At 40.6% G+C, this 22,719-nt stretch overlaps 1 long non-coding RNA gene across 1 annotated transcript in view; it reads right to left on the bottom strand.

Moving 5' to 3' along the window:
• The window catches only part of LOC144519689 (uncharacterized), an 83,855-nt gene extending 62,474 nt beyond the window's left edge, over positions 1-21,381 (bottom strand). The window contains exons 1-2 of the long non-coding RNA XR_013502128.1: positions 20,992-21,381; positions 18,780-18,856 (exon numbers count right to left, since the gene is read on the bottom strand). This is a non-coding gene — a long non-coding RNA (uncharacterized LOC144519689). The remainder of the gene's footprint in view (positions 1-18,779; positions 18,857-20,991) is intronic.
• Positions 21,382-22,719: the final 1,338 nt, after the last annotated feature.

Raw genomic sequence — 22,719 nt, 5'->3', positions numbered from 1 at the left:
GGAGGTACGAGTAAGCTACACTTGAATGGCCATGTAAATGTGTGCACACATAAAGCATAAACCCAATGCATTGGTCGCTAAAGAGCGCAAACAATAAGACTTTCCACTGACTGCTACTGTGAACCTTTGACTCATGTGACTTTTATCATGGATCGTAACGCAGCGTCGGACATAACTACTTGTGTGCGTAAAAGTAAAGTTACCGCTGGTAAATCCAGTAGTGTGACTGGTGGGCATGAAGTACAAACTGAAAAACGGGTGGTTAAGCTTATTGAAACGGCATTTGCTGGTGAATTGGATAGGTTACAAAATGTTAGAAAGGCGAAGCTAAACAAGGCAAGTGTGTTAAGAAAATCACTGCAAGGGTTGGGTTTAAAGAGTGACACAACACAGGTAAAGAATGCTCTTGGAAAATTGATTGATGTATGTGATGAATCAAAATGCATGCATGAATCTTTGTTGCGTCTACTGCCACATGATGAATGTGAAAAACATGAAATATGGTTTAAAGCAAAAATGCTGTTTAATGATGAATGTATTGCTGATACAAAAATGTGGATTTCAAGCAATGAAGGTCATGCAAATTCTTGTGTTGATGATATAAATCCTAATGACAGCATTTCACATGTTGGTAGCAAAGGCTCAAAAAGGAGTGTCAATAGCAGTAAATTAAGTACAACATCCTCTGCAAGGAGAAAAGCTGAGGCAAATAGAGCTGCATTGGTAGCTCGTGTTGCAGCGTTAAAGGAACAGCATGCTTTGGAGGAGCAGGAGCAACATCTAAGGAGGAATTAAGAGCAGCTTGGTTGGAGGTTGAACTCGCTGCATCTACTTCTATGCTGGCAGTATTACAGGCCTCTGATGTAAAAGGTTCTTCTCAAGCACCCTCAAATGGCATGAATTCATATCTGAAAAGGGAAATGAGGAAAATGGAAACTGTCAATGTATTAAACCCTATGGCAAGGGAGTATAAGCCTGGTTCAAGGAAACCTAAACAACAAAATGACTTGACAAGAGGGTCATTGCCACCTGATAAGTATATATCTATGAATGTGCGACGGAAGGAAACTGAGCAATGGGTTAAATCTGCTGCTAAACTCAGTGCAGTATGAACAGCAGAAGGAAAGCAATATGTTGGGAACATTGCATCATTCTCAATGCCAACCAACAACTGTGCAAATGAGGAATGATGAAGGAATGCAATCCAAATACACTCATCAAATCAGTCCAAATCCACCAGGAGACATACTTCACATCATGCACAGGCAAAACAAAATATTGGCTGCTTTGGTGCAGCAGCAGCATTCGTTGTCGCTGCCACCAAAAGATATATCCATCTTTGAAGGTGACCCTCTCCAATACAGAGCATTTATCAAAGCTTTTGAGCAAGGAGTGGAGGAAAAGGCAGGAAAGGCATGTACTATTTGGAACAATTTACCAGAGGACAGCCACAAGAGTTGGTGCATAGCTGCCAACATATGGAGCCTGAGCGCGGCTATATAGTGGCAAAGGGTCTACTACAGGAGCACTTTGGCAATCAGTACAAAATTGCAAATGCATATATGGAAAGGGCGTTGACCTGGCAAACAATAAAATCTGAGGATGTAAAAGCACTTCAAGCCTACTCCTTATTCTTGCGTGGCTGTGGCAATATGATGGAGGAGCTCCAGTACATACAGGAATTGGACATACCTGTTAACATGAGAGCCATCATTTCAAAGTTACCATTCAAAATGAAGGAGCAATGGAGGACCATAGCTTATGGCATAATGGAAACTACTAACCAGAGAGCTCACTTCAATGATCTGGTCAGATTTATTGAGCGTCGTGTCAGCATTCTTTCTGACCCGCTGTTTGGTGACATACGTGATCCATCGCCTGGCATTGCAGGCATTACTACTTTCACCAGGTTTAAATCTCAGCCGAGGAACAGAGCATATGGAAATATTGTCGCCTCCACAGTAACATCTATGGACTGCCCGAGGAAGTTAAGGAGCCAACATCGTATCAAGGACAGGAAAAGAAAATTGGATGCCTTTGCTGTGCTGGTATGCACTCTTTGGAAGAATGCAAACAGTTCAATGGAAAGCAGCACAAGGAAAAGATTCACTTTCTGAGGGAAAAGGGAGCTTTGCATGTTTAGGTGATGGTCACATGAGCAGGGATTGTGACAGGCGCTTGACATGCAAGGTTTGTGGTCAAACTCATCCCACTGTGCTACACATCAAAAGGCAAAGTGCCACTACGGAAGTGTTAAAGGAACCAAGTAATAACCAACCAACTTCATACGAAACATGTGGTCCTACAGGGGCCGGTAAGGATCAGTGTGTTCTATCCATTCTCCCTGTACAGGTGAAGTCTACAAAGGGAAATTGCATCATTAAAACCTATGCTTTTTTGGATCCTGGAAGTTCAGCTACATTCTGCTCGGAATATCTAATGCAGATGCTGAATATTACAGGCAGAAGAACCAACTTCCTGTTGTGCACGATGGGGCAAGAAAATGTTGTTCCAGCCTATTCCTTGACTGGTTTGGAGGTATCTGGTCTGGATAGCAATGTCTTCTATATGCTTTCAGAGGTTCTCACGCAAAGGAAAATGCCGGTTACAGCTGACAACATGGTGTCGCCTGAAGACCTGGCTAAATGGCCGTACTTGTCAAAAGTACACATCACAAGCCTACAAGCAAATGTCGACCTGTTAATCGGAACCAACGCTCCCAAGGTGTTGGAACCTTGGGAAGTCATCAACAGCTGTGGGAATGGTCCGTATGCTATTAGAACTGTGCTGGGATGGGTAGTAAGTGGGCCAATGAATGGAAATATTGGTGCTTTGGAGGCGGAGCTTCCCTCAGCTATGGTGAACAGGATATCTGTGTGTAAACTGGAAGAAATGCTAACCAAGCAGTACAACCATGATTTCAATGAAAGGAAAACAGAGGAGAAGGAAATGCCCAGAGAAGACCATAGGTTTCTTGAAATTATGGATCACGCAGCAGTACTTCAAGATGGGAAGTATTGTTTGAAATTGCCATTCAGGAACAAGGAAGTCTATCTGCCCAACAACTTTGTAGTGGCTAAACAAAGGATCGAGAGATTGAGGAAACGGTTCCTTAAAAACAAATGCTTGCACCAGGAGTATGCAGAGTACATGAATAACCTCATTGGTATGACCTATGCGGTGCAAGTACCGAAGCAGGAGCTGCGTCATGGGAATGGGAGGGTGTGGTACATCCCTCACCATGGTGTCCACCATCCAAAGAAAGGATCCCTTCGTGTGGTGTTTGACTGTGGTGCCATTTGTCAAGGAGTCTCATTAAACAGTGAGTTCTTGCAGGGACCTTACCTTACCAGCTCACTGCTAGGAGTTTTTACCCGCTTCAGGCGGGAACCTGTGGCATTCATGGGTGACATTCAAGCCATGTTCCACCAGGTGAAGGTTGCCGAGGGAGACAAAGACTTTCTTCACTTTCTATGGTGGCCAGATGGTGATGTCAATAAGGAGCTAGTGGAGTATAGAATGGTGGTACACCTGTTTGGCGCTGTTTCATCTCCTAGCTGTGCAAGCTATGCACTGAGGAAAACTGCTGATGATAACCAGGCGGAGTTTTCGGCCGAAGTGCTTCAATGTGTTACGCGAAATTTCTATGTGGATGATTGCTTGAAGAGCTCAGCCACTTAAGATGATAAGAGATCTAATTGCGCTGTGTTGAAAGGGAGGCTTCATCTTGGAAAAATGGATCAGCAACAGTCGCTTCGTTTTGCAAGCCATCGCAAAAGATCAAAGGGTAGTCCCTCCAGGATTTCGCGGTCTTTTTTTGAGATTGTTGCGGCCCAAAATGCCTGATTTCACAGGAGCTTTTGTAAAAAATTCCGATAAAAGTTGCGATGTCTTTTGTATGTTTGTTGCAATGAAGTTGCGGGAGACAGTGAAAGTTGCAAAAAAGTTGCGATTTTTTGTATAGTTCTTTCAAAAGAAAAAGGAAACTTGTTTTGGGGAGAATACAATTACTCTGGGCTGAGTTTTCCTAGTAACCTTAACAAAAAGGCTCAGGATGCTGTAAATGTTGGTATAATATGAAAATGGCTGGTGGATTTAAGACAAAAAATGTCTGTCTGAATACACTCACCGGACAGCAGCTAGCAGCTAACAGCTAACGGCTATCTGGCTGTATACACTCACCAGAGGGCAGCTAGCAGCTAACAGCTACTACCGCACTACTGTTTTTTTTAGGGGGGAATACACTTCAAGACGTGACATGACCTGTCCTCTGAAGGACATAGCCACACCACCACCGCTCCATGGATTGTTATTGGGATGATTATCACAGAAGCCTGTGTGAATACACTCACCGGACGGCAGCTAGCAGCTAACGGCTAATGGCTATCAGCTAGCAGGGCAAGCTAGCTACCGGCAGGATCGAGACAGGGACCAGGGTAGGTGAATTTAAACAATGTCTGAGTTGAAAACGCATCTTGTTGACACGTAAGGGCCCTGTTCATGTGGCACAGACATATTAATTGCATTTTGTGCCTGTTAAGAGGCACAAAGGCACTCTAAAACTTGCCCCGACCACTACCGTTTTAGCTCAGGGGACGCTTGTAGTACGTAGCTGCAGCTTCTCCGTGTTACCTGCATTGATTCGGGTCGGGGTTTTTTCTATTGAAAGTACTCGCGTAGCTATAGCGATCAAGATTAACGTAAAAATTGGCCGGAATTCTCTTTTAACCAAATAAACATACTATTATTCTGCAATGCAACATAGTCAGACCATTCTTGAACGCTACACAGCATGTTAACATCATCGCGTCAGCCAGGTCACTCCTGGTTAAAACCACCTCAGTAGTTACGGTATCAGACCGAACAACTTAACACTCTGCTTCACGGAGACATGGCTATCCCCCATGGCTCCAGGCATTGACTCCGTCAGACTCCTTTCTCTTATTCCGCATGGATAGGAATGAGGCATCCAACAAATCAAAGGGTGGAGGCGTCTGCCTTATGGTCAACCACAAATGGTACGAGGCTAGCGGTGTCATTTCATCGATCATCTTTACAGTGGTCTATATCCCACGTGACGCGACAGGAAGGCCCTCCAAAGAGTGATCTGTGCTGCTGAGCGTTGCTTTCCCATCCCTGGATGAACTCCATCAGAAGAGATGTTGGAGGAGGGCTGTCAAGATTTTAAAAGACACCTCCCACCCTGGCAGCTGCCTATTTCAGCTGCTGAAATCAGGCAAGCGATTCAGGAGCATCATGGCTAATACAGAAAGACTCAGGAGGAGTTTTTATCCACAAGCTGTTAGGCTCCTGAATCAAAGCATTACAAACTGCACAATGCACCTTGCACTTTAAGCCTTGGATCTACTTTAGTGAGCACTTTAGTAGTACAAGGTTTTATTATATTTATGAGTAGGGGTATTCTGAGTGGTATATTTTTTATTTATTTTTACTTATTTATTCATGTTTCTAACTTAACTTTTATTCTATAACTTAATTAGTTATGTGATAGCACAGTTGGAGTGGAGTCAGGAATGCATGTGACAAATAAACTTGAAACTTGAAACTTTACCATCTTAGTATAGCCTGTTAGCATGCTAATGTTTGTTAATTAGCACTAAACACAATACAGCTGAGGCTGATGGGAATGTCATTAGTTACCATAAAGTACTGGAACAATTGAAAGTTTGATCTGATGGGTGGCACTTGAGGAAAAGTCAGGGGATCACCAAAGTCATTAGGATTCATCCTCTGGGCACCATAAATGTCTGTACCAAAGTTCATGGAAATCAATCCAATAGATGTTGACATATTTCAGTCTGGACTGAAGTGGTGGACCGACTAATAAAACTCATTATTGACAGTATACAGTTACTTAACAAGAACATTTAAAGTTTGATCTGCTTTTTTAGCTAGTTAACGCCATGTTGAACTATATGCATGTAGCAACAGTCACAAAAAAACAAGAAACAAAATAAACTGTGACAGTAACATCACATAAGCCTGTCACTTCAACTTAAAGCAACTAAGTGAAAACTGAGGAGCTCTGGTTTACATAAGATTGAAGTAAGCACAACTTTTCCCCTCTCATTTTGCCACTGTCTTTTTGGCAATGCCACAGTTTAACAGTTCCTCTTCTCCATCCAACCATCAGAGCCCCCCACTCCACTCCCCATTCATCGATCCACCTCTCCACCACTGTCCCCACTGAGTAGAGTGGGGCAGTGGAGCATTTCCACAGCCGTGGCCAGGAGAGCTTCTAAGGCGTCACGGACACACAGACTCCCATACAATCACACAAAAGCTTTCCAGATACACACACAGAAACTTAAAGCGCCAAGAATTATATAAGTCCCAGGCATATCTTATATAAAGACCAGATATGTTCATGGAGAAAAGGAATATCTTGACTATGGAAAAAGCATCTTTGACAGTCACATATGCCTGTACACACACACACACACGCACGCACGCACGCACGCACGCACACACACACACACACACACACACACACACACACACACACACAAGAACACTTCAAAATAACAGTTTCAATAGAATATAGCAAAGTAGACAGAAAACCTCTGTTTACAGTATCCATGTTATCATGGTCATTGTTGAGGTAATGGCTACTGCTTACGCCAATGTGGTTGGCTCATGTATTCTTTTTCTATTTCTGTCTGCTTTGAATAGGATGACTCTTACTGTGTGTGTGTGTGTGTGTGTGTGTGTGTGTGTGTGTGTGTGTGTGTGTGTGTGTGTGTGTGTGTGTGTGTGTGTGTGTGTGTGTGTGTGTGTATTTCCCCAAAGCTCCTACCTACGTCTCTTCTCTATCCATTAATGCTGATAACTAGCCAATTATAGCAGGTGTCTTTCAGGAGAAGATCAAAAACAACACACACAGTGACAGATATAGACCTTTGCTTTGCATATTGCATTCGTTTCGGATGTCCGCTGGCTGTTTTGAACAGGAGTGCCACTAATGACAGACCGTGAGATAAAAAAGGGATCTTTCTCTAATGTCTGTACCATCGTGCACTGCCAGGTGCTATTTGAAATTATTTGTAGGGTAACAAGAAAAAGAAAGTTATGCAACCAAAAGCAAAAAGTCATTACACTATGGTGTGAGTCAAAAAAATAAATGTACATTGTGTACATATGTTTGTGGAAATGTGTGTGTGTGTGTGTGTGTGTGTGTGTGTGTGTGTGTGTGTGTGTGTGTGCGCGTGCGTGTGTGTGTGTGTGTGTGGATGCAGTGACATGAAGCCCAGCTCCCCCTCCCCTGCTCGGTGTGGAAAGCAAACTGGGTTATGTAGCTGTGTTTCCACAGTGGAAGTCTGTTCCTGGATAGAAGCTGCAGTGGAAGTTCCCCTCATGGAGCAAAGGAACACAAGGAGGGAAAGAAGAGAGGGGAAGAGGAAAGACAGAGCAGAGGAAGGACTGAGTGGTGAGTTTAAAGAGAGGGCAACAGAGAGAGGAGAGTGTAGCCAGAGACGGTGATGGTGAAGGGTTGTGGCGGAGGAGGAGGGGGCTGTTGGCATACTGGCTAAGTGGGTCAGTGTCATGACCTGCTATTGACCTGAATCTAGTCTAGCAACAGTCAAAGATGTCTAGAGCAGCCTCTAGACCTTATGCTGCCATGTTCAGACAAAATATTTATATACACATATAAAAAGTTATTTAAAGGTACCCTGTGGCGTTTTTGACCACTGGTGGCGCAGTGGAGCAATATTTTCCTATTTTAGAAACACACACGAGGACGTGGGTGACTCGATACACCAACAATGACCGAGAAGAATAATGCAGATTTGTAGCTGCATGCAGACAACCAGGGGCCACAAGATGCAGAGGACTGTTTAAACTGAAGAAGACGAGCTATGTTTTAGACGCTGTTTGACGATTCCAGAATTACTTCATTTGAAGAATACACACTCTTAAGACTGTAATATTGATTGGAGAAAAATAGAGATGCACCAGTGAAAAGCGAAAAATAAAGGTTTTAAAAATAAAAATAAAAAATTCTATTAGTTTTGTAATGTGTGTATTTTAATCTAAGTACAGTTTTGTCATATTCTGGGTCAACATGTCAATCATGAGTTTTACGGCATATTCTACTATTAAAGGAGCACTCCACCAATTTTACAACAAAGTTTATTCATCACCAACTTTATGGAACTGATAAAAATGATCGCTTTAACTAAAATATGAACTATATCAAACGTCCAGTTCACATCATGCTTGCATGTGCTTACAGCCATTTTGTTTCCAATGATGACAGAATGAACAAGTTATGCAATGGTGAAAATATTTGTTCCAAAAAGTTTTAATGCTAGGACAAAAAAAAAACATTAAAGCACTTGAGAAGGTGCATTCTCTATCATACATTATACCATATAAACTATTTTAGTTTATCTATCACATGTTAATGATCAGGGTTCAAATCTCTTTGCTTAATTTACTATGATTTCCTATATCTGTCACATATCTGTAACTTTAAGCAGTCGATCCCAGAAGTGCAAGGACACCCTATCTAGAAAGCAGTGCAGGCAGATTGAAGCAAAGAACAAGCAGGTAGGCGTTTGGATGTAGGCGTACTTACAATGAAACAGATTTTTCATTTCTAATATTCCTGAAAATTATAAATTCAGATGCCGGAATTCCCTTGGAACATCTTACATCAGCAACAAATGATGTCAACAGGGCACTCCACTCCCACACAAGTCAGTACTTCCAGTCATTGGGAGCGGCACGCGTAAATACTTGCTCTTCAGGTATGCAGCAGGCCAAGCATCAGGAGGGATTCTTATGAAAATTTCTGGGAGTGTCTATCAGTGCACACTAATGGCTTCTTGGAAGATCACAATGGCACCCATGGGTGGTTTGGGTTTATTGCTAGTGCCCACGCAGTAGCCATGAAATGCCATAATGCAAATACTAACATTCCCGTACCCAGGTAATTGTAGTTGTTGCACTGGGTTTCAATTGTGAGAAGAAGATGAAATTTAAAAGTTAAAGTTGAGATGCGGTGAATCATAAGATGTGATCTTTTTAAAAGAAAAGGTCAAGGCTAAGGGGAAGCCAACTTAAACAACAAAATGAATCATCTTGTGCAACCCAGCGCGAGATGTTAGTCACGTTATCACGTTGTAGCACAATGACTTTAAGGTTCTTCAAAAAAAAGAGTGACCAAAGACGACTAACACGATAACAAACAAGAAAGAGAATACGGAATCGAATATTGTTAAACTTATAAGAGGGTCCTTGTTGCCATTGATGATGCCGAGGCAGGTAGCATTGAGGGCGACTGCATGAGGTTATTCAGGTTCACTCCTTGATGAATTGTGTCTGTATACAGAAAACTGTGTACAGTGTATCACTGGGTATTACATTTAATTATTATAAATTAATTCATATAAGAGTATCTTTTACCTTTAATTTCTTTTCTTTTTTCATCATTGTATGTTCCTTTTTAGCATTTATTTTACCTGCCCTATATATTCTTGTTTATCTGTTATTTATTTGTATAAGCCTATTTGCTTCCTTCCGACCCTGCACATGTCCATTTAGTTTTTATGTTATGTTATTATTTATGTTATTTATGTATTTTGCCATGGTGTTTTAATTGTGCAAACAAATAATCTTTAGTCATAAAGCGAGACGAGAAAGCATGCTGTTCTTGTCTTTATAACATTCATATTTCGAACCATTAAAATCATCACCATTTAACAGTTTTTGCATGTACTTGTGTATTAATGGCACACATGCATTAATCTCAGGCCTCAGTATATGAAGTTTTTACTGCAAACACACATACAAATGGTCTGGTATTACTGAAAACAATTTCAAAGTTGGAGAAGATGTATATTGTTTGTTGTTTACGTTTGTACACTACTTAAATATTTTTGAGAAAATTCAAAACAATTGTAAGCATGGTTATATTACTTTATTTTGAAACCCTGAAAGACCAACAGCTCTTAAAATTTGACCCAAATAAGACATTAACATTAACAATAACTGCAGCCTCATTTAGTGAAAACAAGGTTTCACTGGAACTTCATGAGCATGAGGGTTTGATCTACATGAACCACAATATGCAGGGGTGAAAACTCCCTAAAGATTAAAACCTTTAGGTGATCTGCAAACCTGACAAGGATTATTGAATTGTATCACTTAGAAGTTTCTTTTTTTATGTTTGAATATTTGCAACTGATACAAACAAAATAATCTGGGGCGGCCTCTAGCTCTCCCAGTAGAGCATGCGCCCCATGTAGGCTGAGTCCTTTGCAGCGGCCCGGGTTCAAATCCAACCTGTGGCCTTTTGCTGCATGTTATCTCCTCTCTCTCTCGCTCTCTCTCTCTACCCACTTTCCTGTCTATCCACTGTCACTATCTAATAAAGGGAAAAGCCCCAAAACAAATCTTTAAAACAAAATAAAATAGTGGCCGGGTTGGCTCAGTGGTAAAGCTGGCGCACATGTACTGAGGGGTTTATGCCACGACGCAGAGGTCTAGGATTCAAATCTGACCTGTGACGATTTCCTCCATGTCTTCCCCCTCTCTCTCCCCTTTCTCACCTAGCTGTCCTGTCAAAAACTTAAAGGCGGAAAAGCCCAAAAGAATAATCTTTAAAAAAAAATTATAATAATAATAAATAAATAAATAACCTGAAAGCAGTTGCTACCTGTAGATCCCCAAAGGTCAACCATCCGTTTATCAAAGGATAAATAGTAAAACTGTGACACTACATTGAAAAATGATTTTAATCCCATCCACCCACACTATACAAAATATCAAAAGGTTATTCGGTTTGAAAATGGAATGACAGCTAGTGAGTCAACTTGTAAAAGAATTAATTAAAAAAAACTAAACATATATTACATGCCCATGCAAACAGCCACGCACCAATACAAATGTGCACGGTCACAGACAGCCCCAGGCAAAGACATGATCAGACAGGTTCCTCCTTACAAGCAAACATTTGCTGTTCCCTCTCTCTTAGCTAAGCTGCACATTCCTGATGGTTATAAAGCCTAAACTTATTATATCTCATTAACATCAGACTCTCTGCACAGCCTTCCAAGCATTTCATTCATGCACTGTTAAGAAGAGAGTAAACGGAAGCTTGGCTGGTAGCGTTGTTAGTATTTGTTAAAGGGGTGGTTCAGAATTTTGGACATAGGACACTCATTTCCAAGTTAGCCAGTGTGTTATTTATCAGTGGAGACCATTTTCAACATGTTTCATCCAGTCCTTCCAGTTGCAGAGTTCGCTGTTGTTAGGCTAGCACAAGTCAACAGTATCTGCTAGCCTGCCTCTAAAAACTTACCCACTCCACAGTACACCCAAGGCAAATCAATTATAACGCCAGACTATTGATGTAAATGTCTGTGTTGATAGAATAATGTTAGAAATAAAACTACCCTTGCATCTCAGTGATCGCATTACATTTTGAGGGACTAGTTTCTCAGCAGCGGCAGAATTTTACTTTGCTCCGGTTAGTAGTACTGCGCCAAAAAGTAAACAGAGAAGCGCACTACAGTCGGGACACCTAGTAGTAGCCTGGTACATTGATATTGAAGCATTGGATTGGAAACTAAGGACTAGACAACATGGTGATTCAGTGTGCATTTAGAAATTGTAAAAATAAACGCTACAGATGGGCACCACAAAGTTTCCACAAATTTCCATTGGGAGATACACTCTTGGTAGATACCTGGCTGGGCTAACCACTAACTAAGGTAATTGCTGACAGAAAAGTCAGGTAAGCTTGGACAGTTTAAATGCAAATTGCAGCGGCAGGTAAATAAACTTGTGTGATTGTCATGGAAACCGTCTTTCTCAGTAGCCTAGGTAATATTATATAATAATAGCCTATAGTTTTATTTCTAACATTATTCTATCAACACAGACATTTACATCGATAGTCTGGTGTTATAATTGATTTGCCTTGGGTGTACAGTGGGTAAGACTGTTTAGTGGCAGGCTAGCAGATACTGTTGACTTGTGCTAGCCTAGCACCAGCGAACTCTGCAACTAGGACTGGATGAAAAGTGTTGAAAACAGTCTCCACTGATAAATAACACACTGGCTAACTTGGAAATGAGGTCCTATGTCCAAAATTCTGAACAACGCCTTTAACCCTTGGATGTATAATTTAAAAATAAATGAACATGTCTCAATGCAGGTCTATATATTGGGAATACAGATAATTACCAGAGTCAGTGACAAAACCGAATACTAATACTGCAAGTCAAAAAGCCCTGAGATTTTAAATGGCTGCCAGTTAATATGCAAACATCAACATATACTGCAGAGGGTGGTGAAAACTGCCCAACGCATCAGCGGTTCCTCACTCTGCTCCATCAGGGCTATCCAGGGTCAAGCGATGCTTGCGTAAGGTGCATCAGCATCATCAAAGACTGTTCTCATGCCAACCACAGCCTGTTCACCCCACTCCCCTCCGGGAAGCGTTTCAGCTCTCTCCGCACCCGAACCAGCAGGTTCAGAGGAAGCTTCTTTCCTGCGGCTGTCACCCTACTGAACTCTTGCTCTGCATCCCAGTGACAATTAACCTTCTAAGCCCCCACCCCCCCGACAATTTGCACTACCCTATCCCACCCATACTGTTCTATTTATTTATTTACAAATGTACATACTGTAATTACACCTATACATAGCCATATTCTACTGCTCTTCATACTATTCATCCTGCACATACACTTATTCTTATTACTCTTATAATGTTACCACACTGCACATAGCTGTACATACTGTACATATCTGTCTATATGGTTCATTCAGAATATCCATATTTATTTTGTTTTTCTTATTATATATTCTGCTAATACACTGCACATATCTATATTATTCTTACTACTAGTATAATGTCACTGCTACTACATTGCACATATCAGTAAATGTTGTTCATACATTGTTCATATTACATAGCCATATTTATTCTGCTCTTATAACACTGCAATATATTTCTTGTCCTGCCTATGCACCACCTGTCTATACTTTGTATATCACATTGCACTTTTCTGCTTTTTTGCACTTCTGGTTAGACGCAAACTGCATTTCTTTGTACTTGTACTCTGCACAATGACAATAAAGTTGAATCTAATCAAATCTAATCTAATACTGTGATGATGTAACACAGCAGAAAATATGATGTTGTCCCTTTATTGTAAACATGGTATTAAACTGCAAAATGTCTTACATTTCTTTAGTTAAGTTTCACTGAGAGCTGTTTCTCTCTCTTCACACCCTGTTCACATCACCCAGTTACACACTTTCACATCTCAAGGCGGCACAACCACAGTCTGATCTGATGGCCGCCGAGTAGCTAAACTTGAGCAGTTGAAGGTTCAGGGCCTTGCTCAAGGGCACCTCAGTTGTGGTCATTTTCCCCGTACAGATTTTGCTAATTTTTATTTCTATAAAATTTAAACTAGGGCTGCAACAAACGATGCAATACAAAATGATTTTTCTTTCGATCGACTAATCGATTGATAGACTTATTGTTGCAGCTCTATTTAAAATGCATACAGACTGAAGTACAGGCTATTAATCTACTTTAAAATAGCACGTTATGTTGTGAAAATCACGCAAAACAAGCATGTTATTATCAATCAATCAATCAATTATATTTGTCACATGAAATCGTACAAGGTACAATTCCACTGAAATGTTATCCCATCAGCACCTTCAACTTGTGCATGATTCATCATAAAGCAGAATGTGATTGCCAAATTGGAAGACAGAAAAAGAGTCACCCGGTTGAATAGTACCGGGTGACAGCAAGTCTCGGCGAAAGGACACCACAGCTCCTGACATCTTGCTGGAAACTGACATAGGCACTTTATTTTAGGCAGACACTATATATTATTATTAGTAGTAGTAGTAGTAGTAGTAGTAGTAGTAGTAGTTTCAGTTTTAAATATTCACTTTTAATGACAGAGTGAAATATAACACATAGATGCTGCCTTTTTAATGTATTGTACCAGAGTAGGACTAGGAATAAAAGTAATAGTAGTAACTGTAGTAACTGTAGTAACAGTAGTAGTGGTGGTAGTATTCAGGGTAGATTCAGGGTGCTGATTCAGTATGTGTGTTCCTGTCAGTGAGCAAATGGTAAGAGAGGGAAAATAGTCAGGATGTCTGTAGTCTCAGCAGGTATGATGTGACTCCACTGTCCACTACAAGTTGACTTGGCATTAGAAACGCTTCAGATACTTCAAAAAAATATCAAAAGTGTCAGCAGGGGGGAATAGCCCAAACAAGGAAACTTTCCACCTCTGCCCACGACTGTGACTCATGCAGAAATGCAACCACTTGTTTATCTGTAAGTGTAAGTGTGTGTGTGTGTGTGTGTGTGTGTGTGTGTGTGTGTGTGTGTGTGTGTGTGTGTGTGTGTGTGTGTGTGTGTGTGCGCCTGTGTCTTCCCGTGCACATGCCCATGTGGTCAGTGCGTGACCCAGAATGACATTACTCTGAGCCACAGTAAAGCGTCAAACACCGAGCACATATTTAGACCCCATACGCAGATTAAAAATCACAGAATACACACACACACATTCTGCTCAAGTGTTGAATAACTGAAGGGCAACAAAGTTGACTCACCTACCAAAATGTCATTACTCCTTTATATGAAGCCTGAACTACAATTACAAGCTGTCAAGCAGGTACCTGGGCTGAAGTTGTGGGAGTGGAATAAGCTGGGGCAAAAGTAATGGAGGTGAGCAGGGCACTCAGCCAGAGTGCACAAGTGTCTCCTCAAAGCAGGACCCAGATGTGAATAACTAAAGGGCAACGGTCTCACACAAATACACTGATATCAATCCTCAAATACATCTACACACACTTCTGCATGCAGCCAAAATTCCCAAACTTTAAAAATAGCATCTGCAGGCTCATTCCAGGCCCTCGCCAGCATGTTTTATATCACGGATATTTGTAGCATGCAAATATTTAGTTAATCCTCCATCACTTGCTGCACTGCTCAACATGTCTTTAGAAGTGGACACCTACTGAACCTCAGCCTTGAGGAGATTCTACCCATTTGTTGTCTGGTATCTTGATCTAAACACTCTAAGAGGGGGAATCCTGCAATGTTTCAACTCAAATGACAAAACCACATCACACACGTTAACATACACACACTTATACACTAATACATGTCCCTGTTTCTAGAAAATGGGCTTTAAACAACTGCCTACACTAAGGTGACTCTTCCGCCCACTGTTCACATATTTCCACACACTATCTTACAATTTACACCCACACACACTTAAATTCACCAGTGGTAGTTAATACCTACCAGTAATGTAATTTGTTGTTTCCAGTAACCTTACATGACAGGTAAGCGGCTATGCTTCTGATTGGCAGGTGTACAGGTATTGATCAACAGGATTTTTTTCCCTTTTTTAATGCAAGATGACCTAAGTGACCTCAGACAAAGGGCATAATTAAAAAACAAGTCCAAAAACCAAAAACAGAAACACCTGGGAGGCGTGCTAAAAAATTTTCATCTGTTGCCATTGCTCAATACCAAGATTGCTTAATGTCATAATGTCATCAGGTTCAATGCCTTCAAGGAGATTTGTGTGTTAATATAAACCATAAGCATCATGGGTTTATAGATTCCGCTCAGACATGTTTTAAGAAATATAAAAAAAATACTAATAATAATAATTATTATTAAAATAATGTGTCTGATATGGTTTCCCCCCTAAAAAAGTTAAACCTTTATTCCATCATTGAAAAATCCACAATCTCTAAATATGCAAATTATGTAACTGCTGGACAAGATGTCTCATACTCGCAGGTTGCATGTTGGACCATGTTGGCTTCCAAAATAGATGTGATGTCACAAAATCATGCTTGTATGTACATGTCCTAAACTCAAATTCAAGGTAAGCGCAGATAAACTTTTTCCCTTTAACAGATGAATATGAAAAAAAAGCCTTCTAGTGTCTAGTGTAACTCTGCACATACAGGACATCATTCTTCAACATCCAAGTGAAGTAGCAATAAGCGAGTGGAGGGGGGACTTTGATTTAATGACAAAAATCTCTTCTGTGGATCTGCTCTGACAGTAACATTTGCATGACGTACTGATGTTTATTGCACCATCACCCACATGGGTTCCTTGTTGTTCACAGCCTGTTTGATCTTTGTGGAACTGACATGACTGATATCCCCATCCATTATTGGTCCAAACCCCACAATACAACTCTTACATTTAATTACTGCTCTACTGTTGCTGCAGCGTCTTATTAAACATGGAACGACTTCTGTTACCCATTTGGTTGAATACTGTCTTCATCTGCAACTGACAGTTGTTCCGCCCCAGCATATAACTGCAGACTGGATAATAATGGAGATATCTGCTTTGTCTGCCAGTACACCCAGACTTAAAGGGTGTAGAAAAACTTTCAATACTCACAATAATAGTTATTATATAAGGAGTCAAACCAGTTTCACATCACAAAACCTGAGAATAATACAGAGTTGCTATTCCACCTCTAAACTTAAATGTTCAATCACATTAAGATATTATGCACTTATTCATACCATAAATATTTTTCTTTCTTTAACCTCATATTACTAAACTGATGTAAAGAGAATTACACCACATAATAATAATAATAGTAATAATAATAATAATAATAATAATAATAATAATAATAAGTTTATTTGATATAGCACCATTTACAGACAAGGTCACAAAGTGCTTCACATGATAAACATTTGTAAAAAAATATAGTACGATAAGACAAAAAATAATTGAAAAGGCTAAAAACAATTGTTTAAAGATTAAAACCTAAAACCCAAAATTACAAACATGAGTCAAAAGCAAATTTAAACAAGTGCGTCTTCAGCTGCTTTTTAAAAGCTTCAACAGAGACTGTAGAACGTAAGACAGTAGGAAGGGCGTTCCACAGGTTTGGAGCCACCACTTCAAAGGAGCGGTCACCTTTAGTTTTTAAACAAGTGCGTTTGACCACCAGTAATCCCTGGACAGAAGACCTGAGGGACCTGTTAGTAGTGTACAGATAGAGCAGGTCCGAGATATAAGCAGGTGCCTGACCATGCAAAGCTTTATAAGTCAGAACCAGAACTTAAAATTTGATCCTGTACTTGATCGGAAGCCAATATAATGAATATAAAATTGGAGTGATGTGCGACATCCTGCTGGACTTGATCAGCCTTGCAGCAGAGTTCTGGACCAGTTGTAGACGGTCCTGGGATGACTTGCTGAGACAGGTGAAAATGGAGTTGCAGTAATCAAGCCGGGATGATATAAAACCATGAATGATCATCTCAAGCTCAGAATGCGATGTGTGTGACATAAGGACACTGCACTCTTTGACCTCTGTCAGAACAAGCCTTGATGTCTCTTCCCCCAGACTCTACACATGTGCACATATGCTTGACACAGATGATGTGGACTTGACACCAAACATGCAGAAGCTTTAATGGATATATTTCTTTATAACCATGCAAATAATCCCACTAAAATAACCCACACTTGCTTGCTCAACTATCACGCTAATGCTCCACTCTGAAGAAAAGTATGGATGTATGGTGGAGGTCTTGTAAAACTGCAAGTACAGTACACATACAGTACGTAAACACATAAACACATGCGCAGATAAATGTGCTCCAAAACAAAGAAAACAAACAGGGACCTGGGTTTTCACTCACACTGCCGCACACAGACCAAAATGTATGTGAATCATGCTGTTAAATTTCACTGCAGGGTAATAATAAGAGAGGTGATAAATCTGCCATCAAACAACCGAGGGAAACTACAGAACATTACAAGCTGCTGGGCATTACCCTTCTCTCCCTCTGTCAACACACACACACACACACACACACACAAAGTGTAAAAACACATCATGATAACATCACAAAATGGCCCACAATCCCTGAGTGATATAAAGTACACCTCCTGTGCCGTGGCTCATGGAACACTTCTCTACACTCCTCTCTCCTGTCTTTGTGCACTGGTGTGATAAGGCAGTGATGGGTTGTATTTCTACACTTGGGTACTCCCGGGGGGAATCCCCCTGGTGTGTGTGTGTGTGTGTGTGTGTGTGTGTGTGTGTGCGTGTGTGCGTGCGTGCGTGCGTGCGTGCGTGTGTCCACAGAAAGGGAAGAATGCCACCATTGAGCACCCTGCCTTTGCGCCAGCAATCCTCTCCCCCGCCCCTTCCCGTCCTCATTTGCACTCTGACGTACAGTTGGAGCAGATTTGGTGACACGAAGATAAAAGCCTTCCTCTGTTTCTCTGCTTTCCTCTTTCTCCAGTGTCACCAGAGCACTGAGTGCTGGTGCCTTGGCCGTAGACATAGAGAGCTCATTCAAACTGACACAATCACTTTTCACTTCTGCTTTGTGATAAGCCAGAGTTCAGAGTGCCTCGGTGCAATATGCCCACCATATAGTCAGCGGCTCGGTACAGGAGGCCGAAAGATGCTACACCACTGTACATACTACAGCTGTGCTCTAACAACTGTGACACGCAGCCCCACAGAGGCACATTTATGCAAACTAACTTCCTCTGTCATAAAACTGTCAACTCTGACAAGCCTGCAGAAGTTTAACAGTTCTATACAGAGGCAGCAGACACTCAACCTGTCAGTGCAATTCTTTATTGCGGGGATAATTAGTTTTAGACACAGTAAGAAAAAGAGGAACAAAAAGAATTCATTGGATTTGGAAAATTCAATTTGTCTGGCAGGAAATAGTGCTACCAAAAATTCACTCACCATTCATACTAAGATGTTTTCGCTGTCTGGCACAAATTGGCAGCTTTGCATGGAACTCAGTCAGAATGAACTTTACCCTGCAAAAAAAGCAAGAACAATGTCAAGCAAATTTCAGAGAGAAGATTGGATTGACCTCGTCTTTAGCAAGTTTTTTTTGTTCCCTTTTCTTATCTTATTAAAAGGAATATTGCATGAATGACAGTGCAAGGACAAAAATAGAGGGTACAGAGGACAAAGTGTTTGATAAATAGATTTATATTTCTTTAACTTGTGGAATGGTTATGTTTGTTCACAAAACTGCACACCCTTGTTCTTGTTCCACCTGCCTTTTGCCAAATAAGAAATATGGCCTTTTCTGATTCTGCTCTGACCACAGTATAAGGCAGGGATGGGGAATCGTTAAGGACATAGGTGTCCTTAAAGTCCAAAGTAAAAAGAGATGAATTCTCAGGGACACATAGAGAGACAGGAGATTTTTTTTTACCTCTGGTTAAAATTAGGGTTAGATTTAGATTAAGCTTGTATTGGTTATGATTAAGGGTAGAGTTAATCTCCAAGGAACTGAATGTAAAGCAATGTCCTCCTTAGGGACAACAACAAGCGCTTGTTCTTGTGTGTACGACTGTCTGTGTATGAGTCACCTGACACGAGACGCTGGTGGACGCAGTTGATTACCCACACGTCCAATTCTATTAAAAGGACACGGTCCTAATCTCTAATCACTTCCATGTCTGGCGGAATAAGAGAGCAGGTTAATCTGGATTACACGTCACCATTGTGAGGTCACAGCCGAGGCAGTTGATACACTGACCAGTCAGGAAGAGAGACCAGGTGAACAGGGAGAAGACAGGAGACAAAGACTAACAAAAGAAGCTGATGAGTTATAAAGGCAATTAGAAATGCATAATTTTTAAAGAGAAATTATCCATTTACAAGACTTTACTTTGCATGACCAAAGCATGCTTATAGATACTGACAGGGAACTGAACATGAACAACTAAGTTATTGACAAGCAGTAGTATTTGCCAAATTTCACAATACTAATAGAATTATGACAGCCCCATCCATAAAATAAATTATCCATTTATAAGGGCTTAACCTAGCCTGGTTGACACCAGACCTTTCTCAGTTGTAACTTGCAGAGAAAATCTCAAATTTGCCGGAAGTTCGTCAGGGTTTTCCCAGGCTAGGTTTACCCTGGATGAACCGGACATACAACTCTAATAAGAGTTTTAAAGCAATGTCACATGACATGATGAAGAACTTGTGATCTATTCCTACTGTATATGTTATGTTTTACCCTTAATTAACTTAACCACAAATCAAATGAAAAATGTCCTGATAAGATGGCACATGATGACAGACTGATGAAACCCATACAAATCTGAGAGCTGAAAAGAAAATTGAAGTGATGAAGCCAGGATTATCCTAAGGTGTAATATTCACCCTGCAGTTAATGCACCTGCACTGTCACACACTTGACCAAACCAGTGTTCACCCCCATCAGAAGAAACAAATACTACAAACTATTCACAACTGTTTCAAGAAATGTGAATTAAAAGGGGGACATTTAAAATTTAATTAAATTACAAATCCATGCACTGTCAATCCAGGAGTTTTTTTGTTTGTTTGTTTTTAGCTGAGTCCTGGTGGCATGTGATCTGCATCCCCTGCAGCTGATCCCGGCACTGTGGGACTGACCGTGGTCTCCAGCATTAATCACCACTCATTCTTCCAAGCATGTTACAAACTAATTTAGCATGACTGGAATGTAGGATCGTCTGCACATTTCGGTGCACACTCGAATGTGATGAATTGGGACAATTTGAGTTATTGTATGTTTTGGTGTTCAAACAGGGCTGTTCTTTATATGCTGAACATAAGCAAATGTATGGCTTTCTTATCTGCAGGACAGAGAGTTTGAAGGTGTAACACACAGGGATTTCCCGAGGCAGACGGGTTCACATGAGTGGATCAAGTGTGCACTCTTCTTTCACGGCTGTTTAATTGCCTTTAGCCTACAACTTTTCGCACTAAATGCAACAACGTCTCCTGCAGCAGCGGTGTATCCTGAGTCCTGACTACAGTGTTTTTTCCCCGAGTGGTCCTCTTAGCTAAAAAAAATAAAATAAAAAAGGAGTCTGTGCTCAGCTGGTGTGGAAGAAACAGCGCTGATGTGCGAAGCTTGCAAGCCACCATCACATTTACAAACCTGTTGTAGCTATGTATCTGCTTGACGAACCGAAGGTTATTTATCTTCGGGGTCTACGGTCTTTTCATCTTTGTCCTTGTCCCCGGATAGAGAGAGAAGCTGTGAGCAGTGGTATTTACTCTGTATAGTTGTGTCTCTCTGGGTATGACGGTTTAATCAGCTGACTGTACTCTATCCCCTACTGAATAACAGGTTAACACTGAGGGTGCTGATTTTGGCTCATTTCAAACATCCTATATCGCCCAGGTCGCTTTTGCCAGATGAAAACGGGGACACACTTTACGGCTAAAAATACCTGTCTACGACTATATTTGGCTTGGCTGGATCACAATCGCAACGCTAAAATAGTCGGGTACACCCAATGAATGGGCTCTCTGCTATCTCCCTCTGCCTCTGTCGGCCAGGTTCTAAATTTAGTAACAAGGCTTGCGTCAATCACGAGCCTCAGTGCGTCAAGGCTTCCCCCGCCCCCCGGGGATCGTCATTGGTTAGAATTAGGACGTTGACCGAAAAATACGCGACTTGTGATTTGCTGTTGTGAATTATTGTTCTTCGCGGCTCCGGAGGCACTTTTTAATTTTGAGGTTGCTGAGTACGCTAGGAGGATGGCTTCTTCTTCTCATACCTTGTCGCCCAGAAAAGTGTGGTTGTTGAAAGTATTTCCTCACTCTTGACCAAATTTATCTGCAATTAGATTAACCACAATTTTATGCGAGTTGCAATGGCCCCCGACTGAGTCAAATGAACTTAGCCACGTTTTCTTTTTGTTATAGGACTTTACTTTTGTATAAGCATACATAATGTTCTAGTAGACTAAATATATGGGAAGCAAATCAAATGTTTTAATGACAAAAACACCCATTTTAACAAGTCAGGTAGTTTCATTCCAATCAGTCTTCAATAGGATGAGATAATCACATTTGCTCCCGCTGCAATTTCTCTCGTGCCAGGATTTTTCCTTAAATAAGTGTCAATGTCTTGACAGAAACAAGCTGGACACTGCTGTCTGATTTTAGTGAGATTACTGAAATAAATTGATTTGTATTGGGGAAAGGGAGAAATAATCTAATTAGATCATTTCACTTCACAAAATATCATTTTAAGACCTGATAATGGACTGAATATATCGTTACGATGCATGGGGATTTTAAATAACCAGAGTTAAAGAAAGGTCATAAAACTAGCCAGAAAGAAGCAATTCAGATATCCTGTCAGCTGATTTAATTAAAGCTGCTGATGGTCTGTGTCATGATGATGATGACAAGATAGCATGACAGAGATTTATTATAATCTGAAGGCACATTATTTATATTATACATCTGATAAAAACTCTGGATGAAAAAAGTGCAATATTTGTTTCTAAAATATAGTAAAGTATAAATATAATAAAATTGAAATACTCATGTGAAGTGCCTCGAAATTGTACAATAACCTACAGTAGCCTACTTGTCACCACTGATAGACTACTCTTACGTTTCTCATAGAAAAAGTCAAAACATGTCTTTTGGCCTTTTATTTATGTGAATGTATAAGTGTACAGTGAAAGTGAAGTCTTACATGTCTCTGATAAGATTTTTTTTATTTTTATTATTAGTTTTTCAAGCCAATTAATAAAGTTTTTTTTTATTTAACCTATTTTACATTATAATGATAGAGTTTGGACTAAAAGCCTACCAAATGCACAAAGTGTATGCCTTAATCAGTAGGCTAATGGTGCAAGCTCGCCCG

The sequence above is a fragment of the Sander vitreus genome, chromosome 6 (assembly GCF_031162955.1).
Source record: "Sander vitreus isolate 19-12246 chromosome 6, sanVit1, whole genome shotgun sequence".
In the NCBI taxonomy this organism is placed as follows: domain Eukaryota; kingdom Metazoa; phylum Chordata; class Actinopteri; order Perciformes; family Percidae; genus Sander; species Sander vitreus.
Note: the sequence above shows the minus strand (reverse complement) of the source record. Positions and strands in the feature narration are given on the sequence as shown.